Here is a 12,941-nt window from a genome sequence, read left to right as displayed (position 1 = left end):
ATTTTAAGTATGGGAAAAATCATTTTAAGACATTGCCAAAAAGTCAAAAGTTGGTGATATTGCCCTATTAAACTAGGCTGTATTTGTTCTTACCATATCCATGATGAATTGTAACATTTTTACACCCTATAGCAGATATAAGTATGTGCTATCTTCATATCTTTGAAGCCCTAGGCAAGTCAGTAAGAATAGCCCATTGTTTTGACCCTCTTGAAACAGAGGGAACAAATAAATAATTCAACCAAAAACTGGTGTCTGTTACACTGATCACAAGTTCAACTAAAAATAAATACAGGAGACCCTCACTGGCTCAACCAGAAGAGCATATGACTCTTCATCTCGGGGTGAGTTTGAGCCTCACGTTGGATATAGAGGTTACTTAAATAAATAAATAAAAACTTAAAAAATATAGAGGGCAATTTTTGGAATATACAACATGAAAGCTATAGTGGGGCTATATTGGAGAAAACTTATGTTTTGTCATAAAGCAGAAGAATGCTACAAAAATTGCAGTAGCAAGGGTTAATATAACATTTTGGCATATGTTTGTCAAAAGCCTACTTTCCTGGAATTTTTTTTCACTAATTTTTTTTTTGTCTAACAAGATAATATTTTGCAGTGAAAAACATATGACCTGATTTTATTTTTTCTGCTGAACTCAAGAGGATACAATTAAACCTAACAATTACTAGAGTTCAACAATACTAACATAAGTAAATAGCTGAAGTGGTATTGATTAATTATTCATGAAAACGTAATTTTGATGATAATTTAACATTATTTGGTAAAGGGCTTAATTTCCTGCATAAAAATTATTATTTCCAATTAGAAAGTCTTACTTCAAATAATTTTAAATTATGTTATGTAGTAGCAAAAAATTACTGGAAATGGCTGGAGGCAAGAATGGAATTACTCTCTGAGCCCAGCAAATCAAAACATTTCAATATAGTCTAATGAGTAGAGTGAATCAGTAATGCAGAATCATTGTCAACTATTTCTACTCTTCTCTCTGGCACTACAGTGAAGCCAAGAGATTGGAATATTGAGCATTTCAGGCAAGAGCCAAGATAATTTAAATTTTTATTGCTACATTTAGTCCTTGGCTTTAAACAAACCAAAAAAAGAACCCTCAAAAAAAAGTAATTTACTAAATCACAGTACCAATCTAATCATGAACAATCAAATTGCGATATTTGGCTTTCCTTAGGTTTCCTTTGTATTGCTAAGTCATTAGACAAGTCCGACTGACAAGGAATAGTTTACAGCAAAGAAGTTCAAAATGCTCTCTCGGTAAGGCTAAGGATAGAGGTACCTATAGAGACTGAGTCTATCTTCTTATTTTGTAACCAAGATGCGTTTACTGCATTTCCCTCTTGCTTTAGTTGCCCTTGGGATGACTACATTGGTTCCTAACTCCCAGTCCACAGGCCAATTAATTTGGTGAGGAGCCAATAAAGCTACTAGGCAGCTTGGGTCAATGGCCATCAAAAATTCTATGATTCCTTAGAGGAGCCATCAGTGAATCAAAACGTTGGTCACCAGGGCAACACACACACACAGACACACACACAGCAACAGTCGTTTTTAAGCATAGCATAACCTTTCTTTCAAGTTAAACTCTTTTAAAAAATATATTTTTGGCTTATTAAAAAATTTTATTTATGCTGTTTCCGGGTGGCGCGTGGGGCTTGAGGTCGAGAGGCTCCCGTGCCGCTACCAACATGGAGACTTTGTACCGGGTCCCGTTCTTAGTGCTCGAATGCCCCAACCTGAAGCTGAAGAAGCCGCCCCGGGTGCATATGCCGTCGGCCATGACGGTGTACGCTCTGGTGGTGGTGTCTTACTTCCTCATTACCGGAGGAATAATTTATGATGTTATTGTTGAACCCCCAGGTGTTGGCTCTATGACGGATGAACATGGACATCAGAGACCAGTAGCTTTCTTGGCCTACAGAGTAAATGGACAATATATTATGGAAGGACTTGCATCCAGCTTCCTGTTCACAATGGGAGGTTTAGGTTTCATAATCCTGGACCGATCAAATGCACCAAACATTCCAAAACTCAATAGATTTCTTCTTCTATTCATTGGATTCGTCTGTGTCCTATTGAGTTTTTTCATGGCTAGAGCATTCATGAGAATGAAACTGCCGGGATATCTGATGGGTTAAAACGCCTTTTGAGAAGAAACGCCTATGGATACTGGATTTGCTCCTGCTAATGAAGTTTTAAAGGCTGTACCAATCTTCTGATGTGAACTATAGAAAAGAATGAAGCAGCAGAAAAGAAGCATCTAGTGAAAACATAGGAAGCGTGTGAAAGCTTGAACTAGAATGTCTTGGTATCAAAGAGACAAGCTTATCACAGTATTTTTCCTGCTGGCCTATGCCGACGTACCAACGATGTGAAGTGGCATTTTCTTCTTAGTTTTTCATTTCTTAGAGAAAATATACTCCATTTCTACAACTATAATACTGAATAAAGTGATTATTTTTTACAGCCCCCTTAACAGTTTTTGGAGATGACATTTGTGACTTTCAAAAATTAATGTAAAATCAGGAAGCGAGATCCTGTAAGCTGAGAACTCTGGACAGACGATCCGCCTTACCCATGGTGCTTTGCCTTTAAACAGAGTGCGCGACAGTACATTATTTCAGATGTGTCTGCGAGACCGTTTCCTCCACAGTAAGATGTATGAAAGGAGCAGAAATAAATAATTTTTGTAATTAAAAAAAATTTTTATTTATTTAAAAGTAATAAACAAACAAATTCTGTACAACATTATTTGGAGTATAACCGCATGTGGAGGAGGAGGGTGGGAAGAGGGCAGGGAGGAATCATATAGAGATGATTTTAAGCATTGAAGGAATAGTTAGACTATATAATGTTGGAGTCTACTCTAGTATGGCAAATTTAAGATTAATTCTTACCTTAATAAAAATAACCATGATAGTCATCACCATCTCAGAAGAGAAAATTAAATCTGGCTTGTGATAAGTTAAAGCCAATGAAAACACAAAAGTTTTGTCATTGCTTTCACATTCACTTTTTATTCTGTCCTCTTTCATTTTCAGAAATAAATTCATATGAAGCAAATCTATAAAGGAGAGCAGTAGAGTTGAAAATTTCATAGAAAAAGCAGTAGTTTGACGAGTAAACTCATTGAGTTGAGACAAGTGTGAAACTCATTACAACCTGAATTTCTCACACGTCTCAGTTTCTCCTTCCTTTTAAACTTCCTAATAGAAAAAGTTCAATTCACATTATTGGCAACTCCACTATCTGCCCTCACTTCCATCAAAAAATAAATAAATTAGAAATACCTTCTTTTCCACATTTATTTTAATCTAGAGTGTTGTGGCCTCTCAGGATTTATTTTATGGTTTCTCAAAAGACCAAATCTTGGAAATCGCATTCTTAAATCCATGGGGAATATGTCTATTTCTACTTTATTTGGGCAAGTGAATTGAGAGGGAATGGAGTTTGATTTAATACCTGTTAAATTCTGTGGACTATGTATTAAAACTATTGCAGAAATAGTAGTAAATACTACAGTGAAGTTCTATTTTGTTTCATATTTGAAGATAATATTCTTGACCATTGTATTATTTGAATACTAGTGAAACTGGAAAAAAAGGATTTTATAATCTCCTCAGCCTTTATCAGTGGGATATTTTTCTTTCTCTGATATAATGGTCTTGCTAACTTCTTAAGGGCAGAGAAAATGTTTTTTAAAATCACTAAATCTCTAACAAATGACAAATCACAGGTAAAATAATAGTGATTTCTTGAGCACCTCTTTTGTGCCAGGTAATTTATATACATAGCTTTCTGTTATCATCAAACTGCATTTTACTTATGCATGAGAAATTCAATGCTTAGGGAGTTGTAGTTACCACTTTTCCAAGGGCCCATAATTAAAAAGTTGCTGGTCCCGGATTCAAAGTCTGGCTTCTGTTACCCCATCCAGAACTCTTACTAATATGTTACTCTCCCTACAAAGTATGAAGTGGCAGGATCTGTTTTGCCTACCAAATATCTATTTTCTCACTGTTCCTTATTGTAACAGAAACTCGAATTTTAGCTGAGCATGTTGCTCTGCTGTTGCTTTTCTGCTTCCCTTGCAGTTAAGTATGAGGATGTGACTAGAAAGTATATAAAACATGCAACAGGTAATATGAAAACAGTATTTCATAGAGCTTCTTCCTCCCTACTCTACCCTTGCTTGATGAAATATAAGTATAATGCCTGGAATTTTAGCAGCCATCTTGGCCTATCAGATGACCTTGAGGATGGATACCAAAGCTGGAGATGGAACAGCATATCCTAATGTTCCCTAAGTACATTATGGAGATGCCATGCCAATTCTCATCAGATCAAGAAATAAACTTTCATCTCCTTGAAGCGAGATGAATTTAGTTCTAGCTCTTAGACATATGCATCATGCTATCTTTATGGGGAATTAAATTTGATTCCTCCTGCCGTACAGACTTTTTTTAAACTATATTTTTTAATATAAGTAAGCTTTACACCCAATGTAGGGCCCAAACTCATGACTGAAGATCAAGAGCTGTATGCTCCACCCACTGAATCAGCCAGGTGCACCCCCTTCCGCATACTCTCTTGTGTCGCTTCTCTAATCTCCTTTCTTTAAAATTTTCCTTTAATTCTAACATGCCTCTAAAGCCTTCCCTCACCACCATTTTGTCTATATAAAATAAGAATTCCAAATAAGTTACCATATGTTTATAATTATCTTTTTTTTTTTTTAAGTTTTTCATTATAGAAAATTTCAGGGGCCCCAGAGTGGCTCAGTTGGCGAGTGTCCGACTTCGGCTCAGGTCATGATCTTGCAGCCCAAGGGTTCTGCATTGGCTCTGTGCTGATAGCTGAGTCTAGAGCCTGCTTCAGATTCTGTGTCTCCCTTTCTCTTGGCTTCCCTACCCCTGCTCACACTCTGTCTGTCTGTCTGTCTCTCTCACTCTCTCTCTCAAAAAAGATAAACATTTAAAAAAATTAAAAAGGGGTGCTTGGGTGGCTCAGTCAGTTAAATGTCCAATTCGTGGTTTTGGCTCAGGTCACGATCTCACGGTTTGTGGGTCTGAGCCCTGCATCGGGCACTGCACTGACAGTGTGGAGCTTGCTTGGGATTCTCTCTTGCTTTCTCTCTCTCTCTGCTCCTCCACCACTCTCTCTCTCAAAATAAATAAATAAAAATTTTAAATGAAAAAGAAAAGAAAATTTCAAACATATACAAACATGGAATAATATAATGAACAATATTTTTACAAAAGTCATTTCCTTATTAGTCATAAGGGTTGATTGGCTTCATAGGCTGAGTTATCTAAATAGATAGTGGTGATGGTTGCATAAACTTGTGAATATACTAAAAAAAATCACCAAATTATACACTTTATTTTTAAAAAAAATTTTTAATGTTTATTTGTTTTTGAGAGAGAGATAGAGACAGAGAGAATGTGAGCAGGGGAGGAGCAGAGAGAGAGAGGGAGACACAGAATCCAATCTGAGCTGTCAGCACATAACCTGTCATGGGGTTCAGCCTCATGAACCACAAGATCATGACCTGAGCCAAAGTCAGACACTTAACTGACTGAGCCACCCAGACACCCCCCAAATTATACACTTTAAAATGTTTATAGCACGTGAGTTGTATTTCGTTTAAAAAAAAAAAAAAAACTGTACATAAATAATTCTGTATGAGTATAGGCATTTTTATAAGATAAAATCCCAGAAGTGGAATTGGTGGGTCAATAGTCAGATGCATTTTAATTTTTAATTTTCATAGATTTTCCTGAAATTTTCTTCTTGTGTTGTACTAGTTTGCACTCCCATTAACATGTATTAAGAGAGTTTGTTTCCCCATAGACTTACAACAGACTGTGTTGTCAAACTTTTAGAGTTTTATCAAACTGATAGGTTTAAAAGTGATATCTTGGTGTAGTTTTCATTTGTTGCCCTCCTATCATAAGTGAAGTTGATTGGTTGTATTTGTTTGTTGCCAACTTCCTAGAAAACAAATTTAATTCTATGGAAATGCTTGCTTGTACTGCCATGTTTTGCTATGTAGAATCTAATTCTTACTGCAGGAAAGAGTTTGCTCTGTTTCTAACCCTCTCAATCAACCCCAATTTCAGTTCTACCCTACAGTTAAGTATGTAATTATTCAAATTAGCAATGATTCTCTCTGGCAACAAATTGAACCTCTACAGAAAATGAACAAACTACCATAAAAGGAAAATAAAAGCTGAATTTTTAGCCTTTGAATCTGAGCTTTTGAAAACCAAACAAAAGGCTGCACTCTCTCCAAATTACTGATTACATACTAATCTCTGAATCCTGACATCTGAAGTTTTTTTCCCCAGGGTTAAACCAATGACTTATACCTCTTTTCTTCTAGCTAGAAAAATAGACCATACAAATACTGTTCATTCCTTCAAAACATTTACATACATAGTTCCTTCCATAACTGAAGATTAATTCTTCTGTGTAATAACTTGGATCACAAATTGTGCTCATTTGGGGGGTAGAAAACAAATTCTGATGAAAATTCTCATGTTGAGAACAATGACAAGGCTGCCTTCCAATAACATCTAGCTATATCAGTCTTCAGTAGTGATACCTTAGACTCTACAGTATTAAAACAAAAGTTTTTGGTTCCATGCAAATTTTAGAATTGTTCTAGCTCTGCAAAGAATGCTGGTGGTATTTTGATAGGGATTGCATTGAATGTGCAGATTGCTTTGGGTAGTATTGACATTTTAACAATACTTGTTCTTAACAATCCATGAGCATAGAATGTTTGTCCACTTCTTTGTGGAAGAAAGCCACATCTTCACTTTCTTTCATAAGCCTTCCATAATTCTCAGCATACAGATCTTTTACATCTTTGGTTAGGTTTTATTCCTAGGTAGACCCCAAATAGCTACCCCAAAGTAATGTTGAAAAACAAAACGAAATCTGGAGGCATCACAATCCTGGACTTCAAGCTGTAATACAAAGCTGTAATCATCAAGACAGTATGGTACTGGCACAAAAACAGACACTAAATCAATTGAACAGAAGAGAGAACCCAGAAACGGACTCACAAATGAAGCAGGAAGAATATTCAATGGAAAAAAGACAGTCTTTTCAGTAAATGGTATCGAGAAAACTGAACAGCAACATGCAGAAGAATGAAATTGGACCGGTTTCTTATACCATACACACAAATAAACTCAGAATGGATGAAAGACGTAAATGTAAGACAGGAAACCATCAAAATCCTAGAGGAGAAACATGCAGCAACCTCTTTGACCTCAGCCATAGCATCTTCTTATGAGGCATGTCTCTGGAGACAAGGGAAACAAAAGCAGAAATGAACTTTTAAGACCTCATCAAGATATAAAAACTTCTGCAAGGTAAAGGAAATAGTCAAAAAAACTAAAAGACAACTGATGGAATGGGAAAAGATATTTGCAAAAGACATATCCAATAAAGGGTTAGTATCCAAAATACTTACAGAACTGACACAACTCAACACAAAAAACAAAATCCAATTGAAAAAATGGGCAGAAGACATGAATGGACATTTTTTCAAAGAAGACATCCAGATGGCTAATAGATACATGAAAAGATGTTCAACATCAGATCATCAGGGAAATGCAAATCAGAACTATGAGATATTGCTTCACATCTGTCAGAATTACTAAAATAAAAAACACCAGAAACAATAAGTGTTTGTGAAGGTGTGGAGAAAAAGAAATCCTCTTGCATTGCTGGTGAGAATGCAAAATGGTGCAGCCACTCTGGAGAGCATGGTGGAGTTTCCTCAAAAAGTTAAGAATAAAACTACACTGTGATCTAGTAATTGCACTTCTAGATATTTCTTCAAAGAATACAAAAACACTACTTCAAAGGGATATACACACCCCAATGTTTACTGCAGCATTATTTACAATAACCAAATTAATGAAGCAACCTAAGTGTCCATGGACAGATGAATAGATAAAGAAGATGTGGTATATATGCAGTGGAACTTTGCCATTTGCAACAATATAGATGGATTTAGAGAGTATAATGCTAAGCTAAATAAGCCAGTCAGAGAAAGACAAATACTATATAATTTCACTCAAATGTGGAATTTAAGAAACTAAACAAATGAACAAGAGGGATGGAGGGAAAAGAGAGAAACCAAAAAACAGACTCTTAACTATGGAGAGCCAAGTGATGATTACTGAAGGGGAGGTAGGTGAAGAGATGGGTGAAATAGGTGCAGGGGATTAAGAGTACACTTATCTTAAGGAGCACAGAGTAATATATGATAATGTTGAATCACTATGTTGTACACCTGAAACAAATATAATGCTGTATGCTAATTATACTGGAATTAAAATAGAAAGTTAGCAATTATTATATACCAGGCACTGTTGTAAGAGCTTTAAATAAGTTAATTAACTGAATTCTCAAAATAACCATGGGAGGTAGGTACTATTAGTATATTAATTTACAGAAAACAGAACCTGAATACCCGTGAGTTTAAGTAATTTGCCAAAAATAATTTATAATATTTAGGTGCTGCACCGTCAGATACGGTAGGCACAGGGCACTGTGATTATTTTAACTAAAAGTAGTTAAAATTAAGTAAAATTCGGTTCGACTTTTGCATTAGCTTTATTACATTAGTGTACAAAAGCCATATGTGGTTTGTGACTGTCATATTCGACACTGCATATAAAATGATTCCATCATTACAGATGGGACCAGCTTCATGGATGTATAACCTGTGCAACTGCACAGGGTCCCAAGTCTAGAAGGTCTATGTTTGGTTTAATGCTTTGCTGTTGCTGTCTTGCTATTATTAATAATTTTGCAACAAGGGGTCCTGAATTTTCTTATGCACTGTGCCTGGCAAATTATATAATGTGTCCTGATAGCAGAAAGTTGTACTGGATAGCATTGCTATGCATCAAAGAAGCAAAGAAGACAGAATGTAATTGAAATAGAACTTACTGAAGAAGAAGACTAGAACTGTTCAGTGTTGTCAACAGCAAGTTTCTCAGACTGGAATGAAAACACTTTTTCAGCCTCCCCTGTCCCCAGTGTGCCAACCAGATAAAAATCTCCAAATAGGATGTATATTCATATGCAGTCTAGTTGAGTCCTATCCCTTTGGAACTGCCTCTTGAATTGACCAGCATTTTGTCCTTAAAAAAATCTAAATTCAAAATCAGTGAACAAGTGTTCAAGTAGAAATAATTCTTCTATGGGCACAATTATCATTTGAATCCAGTCTTCCCATTGCCTCAACACTCCTAAGTAAAGTGCCAAGATGAAAGGTAAGTCCATGAGCAAATTCATGGCGGACCCATAATCTGCAACAACCAAAACATGCTGACTTATCTTAACCACACCAAACCTTAATATTTCACCTTCCCATGCCACAAAGTTTTCACAATCTCCCACAAGAGAGGTGGGAATGTTTTATATTTCCCCCTGGTTTAACAAACAAATGCTAAGCCTGGTTTTTCACTTAATAGCATACTAAACAAATTTACACATTATGGTAACACCGCTTTAAGAGAAGCCTGGAGAAACAGAGAGAGCATAGCAGCTCAGATCTTTCTGAGGTGCTTTCCTTGAGTTTTAGGGGCTACAGAATTATCATTTATCAAAGAGAACACAAGGATTTCCAGATGTAAATCATTGGTGAATTTATCTCAATGGTTATTGGGAATTGAGTAATGGAACCCAAACAAGCCATGTGCCTGGGAGGAAAACTTCAGGGCAATAATTACCAAGATTATGAAGAAAACCAAGTGGTAATTATCTCCATTGGTAAAACTAATTAAGTGAGGGAAAAAATACCTTTAGAAAATAAAATTTCAGATGTTTAATATAAAAGCAGTTTTACTACAATTTCAGAATAGCTTCGAGAACATGTAAGTGCAATTTAGAGGATAGTTCTCTCTATAATGGAGTGGTAGAAGTAGCAATAAATGAAGTAAAAAGCCCATTGAAAGCTGTGTGTAATTCATAAGTCCGTCCTTTGTGTTAACTATGCCAGAGGGTGCTCATGTTTAATGTTATATTTGACTCTTTATTACACTGTTTCTCCTTAGGAGTTTCTGTGATTGAATATCATAGCTTTGGGCTGAAGTTAGCCCAGAATATTTTTCCCACCAAAATTATTGAAACCTATGTTTTCATTTTTCAACACAAAGTAAAAAAAGAAGTACTGTATTTTGAAATTATTTTGTACTTTGACAACCAAACTTTCCTGGATGGAGACCCTATATTAATATATTTATCCATTTATTCATTTGTTCATTTGCTCAATTATCAAACCCTTGGATGCCCACCTATTCTTTGCCAGGCATTGACCAAGGACTTAGGGTTATAAAAGAAATAGAATAAGGTCCCTATCATCAAGTAGTTTACAGTCTGGGAGGACACATATATCTAAACAAATGAGTGACACTATTATTATGATTTCTGGTTATAAGTACCTACAGGTTTTGGTGGGGCATGAGGGAATGGATGAGTACGGCGGGGAGGTGGTGGGGTGGAGCAGAGAATTGGAAGCCTATAGAAAAGGAATTGCTGGAACTTTGATCTTTTGTCCCCTTTTATCATTCTGTTCCCTCTTCCAAAGAGATCCTTCCTTCACCTCTTCATCAGGCTAAAACTTGCTCAAAAGTTTAAAAAATCATGTACACATTTTCCTAAGTGTTATACATGAATGCATTTCAATTTTTTAAAATATTGAAATATGAAAATATATAAATAGTGGAAGTCTTTCTCCACCCTGCTCCTCATTACTCTTCTACTTAGAGGTAGCACTTTTAACACATTGCACGTATGTTTCCAGAACTGTCTCTGTATGTTTATATATACTCATATATATTTATATTTGCATATATACATGTATATACATGTATGCATATATATAATTATATATAAAGGGGAAAATAAATATCCTTTTTTTTCACTTAACAATTTGTCATGGGTATTGATGTATTACAGTACTTCTGTATCAAAATCCAAAAGTTGGGATTATCATATTTATTTAGGCAACCTCCTATGGATAGAAATTTAGAATTGTCTCCAAAATCTTTACTGTTATAAATATAGAAATAAGCACCTGCAAAAATTTTTATATACATTTGTGAGTATTTCTGTAGACCATATGCCTAACAGTGGAATAGTTTAAAATCATGATAAATGGGGAAAAATTTTAAATTAAAAACACCTTTAAAGGGGCACCTGGATGGCTCAGTCAGTTAAGCATTCGACTTTAGCTTAGATCATGATCTCATAGTTTGTGAGTTTGAGCCCCGCATCAGGCTCTGTGCTGACAGTTCAGAGCTTGCTTGGGAATCTCTCTCTCCCTCTCTCTTTGTCCTCCTCCCCTTCAAAATAAACACATTTTCAAAAAGTAAAATAAAATCATGATAAATGGGGGTGTCTTGGTGGCTCAGTCAGTTGAGCATCTGACTTTTTTTTTAAGTTTAGTTATATATTTTAAGAGGTGGGGGAGGGTCAGAGAGAGGGGAGAGAGAGAGAATCCCAAACAGGCTCCACACTCAACGTGGATCCTGATGCAGCACTTGATCCCCTAACTGCCCTAAGATCACAGCCCACGCTGAAATCAAGTTAGTCACCTAACCGATTGAGCCACCCAGGGGCCCTGAATGTCTGATTCTTGAAGGATTTTAATGGACACATCACCAATGATAAAGAGATGGCAAGCATGTGAAAAAGTGCTCCACATCATATGTCATCAGAGAAACACAAAACAGGTGCCTGGGTGGCTCAGTCTGTTAAACATCCAAGTCTTGATTTCGGTTCAGGTCATGATCTCATAGTTTGTGAGTTCAAGCCTCATGTCAAGCTCTGCACTGATAGCGTGGAACCTGCTTGGAATTCTCTCTCTCCCTCTCTCTCTACCCCTTCCCAGCTCATTCTGTCTCTCTCAAAATAAACATTTTAAAAATCATTATAAATACAATTATCACATTGTCTTCTAAAACACATGTAGCAATATTTATTCACCTGTATCAGCTTGGTAGAAGACTGCTTTTTTCTCTATGCCTTTACCAGTTGAGAATATTACGAATCTTTTTTTTTTAAAGAAAAGACTTTTTTAAATTATTTTTTATTTTAGACAGAGAGAGAGAGAGAACAAGCGGGGGACAGGGGCAAAGGGAAAGAGAGAGAATCTTAAGTAGCCTACACACTCAGCAAAGAATCTGATGCAGGGCCCCATCCCACAACCCAGGGATCATGGCCTGAGCCAAAATCAAGAGCTGAAAGCTCAACTGACTGAGCCACCCAGGCACCCCTTTATTTTTTAGAGTAGTTTTAGATTTACAGCAAAATTGAGAGGAAGGTACAGAGATTTCCAATATATATCCTACCCATGTGCAGAGCCTCCTCCATTATCAATATCCCCCACCAGAGTGGTACATTTGTCACAACTGATGAACTTACGGCGACACACCATAACCACCCAAAGTCTATAGTTTATACGTGGGTTCACTCTTGTGTTGTACATTGCATGGGTTTGGACAATGCATAATGACATGTATCCATCATTATAGTATCATGCAGAGTACTTCACTGCCCTAAAAGTCCTCATTTTTGCCAATTCATCCCCCTCCATCCTAACCCCTGGCAAACACTGGTCTTTCTATTGTCTCCACAGTTTTTGCATTTTCCCGAATGTTATACAATTGACATAGTTGGAACCTTATAGTATGTAGCCCCTATTGGTGGGCTTCTTTCACTTAGTAATATGCATTGTAGGTTCCCTCCTGTCTTTTCACGGCTCAATAGCTCTTTTCTTTTTAGCGCTGATAATATTCCCTCGTCTAGGTGTACCTCAGTTTATCCATTTATTCTCTGAAAAGCATCTTGAGTACAGTTATGAAAAGAGCTGTTGT

General features: G+C 36.3%; 1 pseudogene; it reads left to right on the top strand.

Annotated features, from left to right (window-relative positions):
• Nucleotides 1–1,687: 1,687 nt before the first annotated feature.
• On the top strand, nucleotides 1,688–2,171 carry LOC144228024 (oligosaccharyltransferase complex subunit OSTC pseudogene; annotated as a pseudogene).
• The last annotated feature ends 10,770 nt before the right edge of the window (nucleotides 2,172–12,941 follow it).

This window comes from Crocuta crocuta, unplaced genomic scaffold (assembly GCF_008692635.1).
Source record: "Crocuta crocuta isolate KB4526 unplaced genomic scaffold, BGI_CrCroc_1.0 scaffold162, whole genome shotgun sequence".
Taxonomy (NCBI): domain Eukaryota; kingdom Metazoa; phylum Chordata; class Mammalia; order Carnivora; family Hyaenidae; genus Crocuta; species Crocuta crocuta.
The sequence above is the reverse complement of the archived record's forward strand: the minus strand, read 5'-3'. Positions and strand labels throughout refer to the sequence as shown.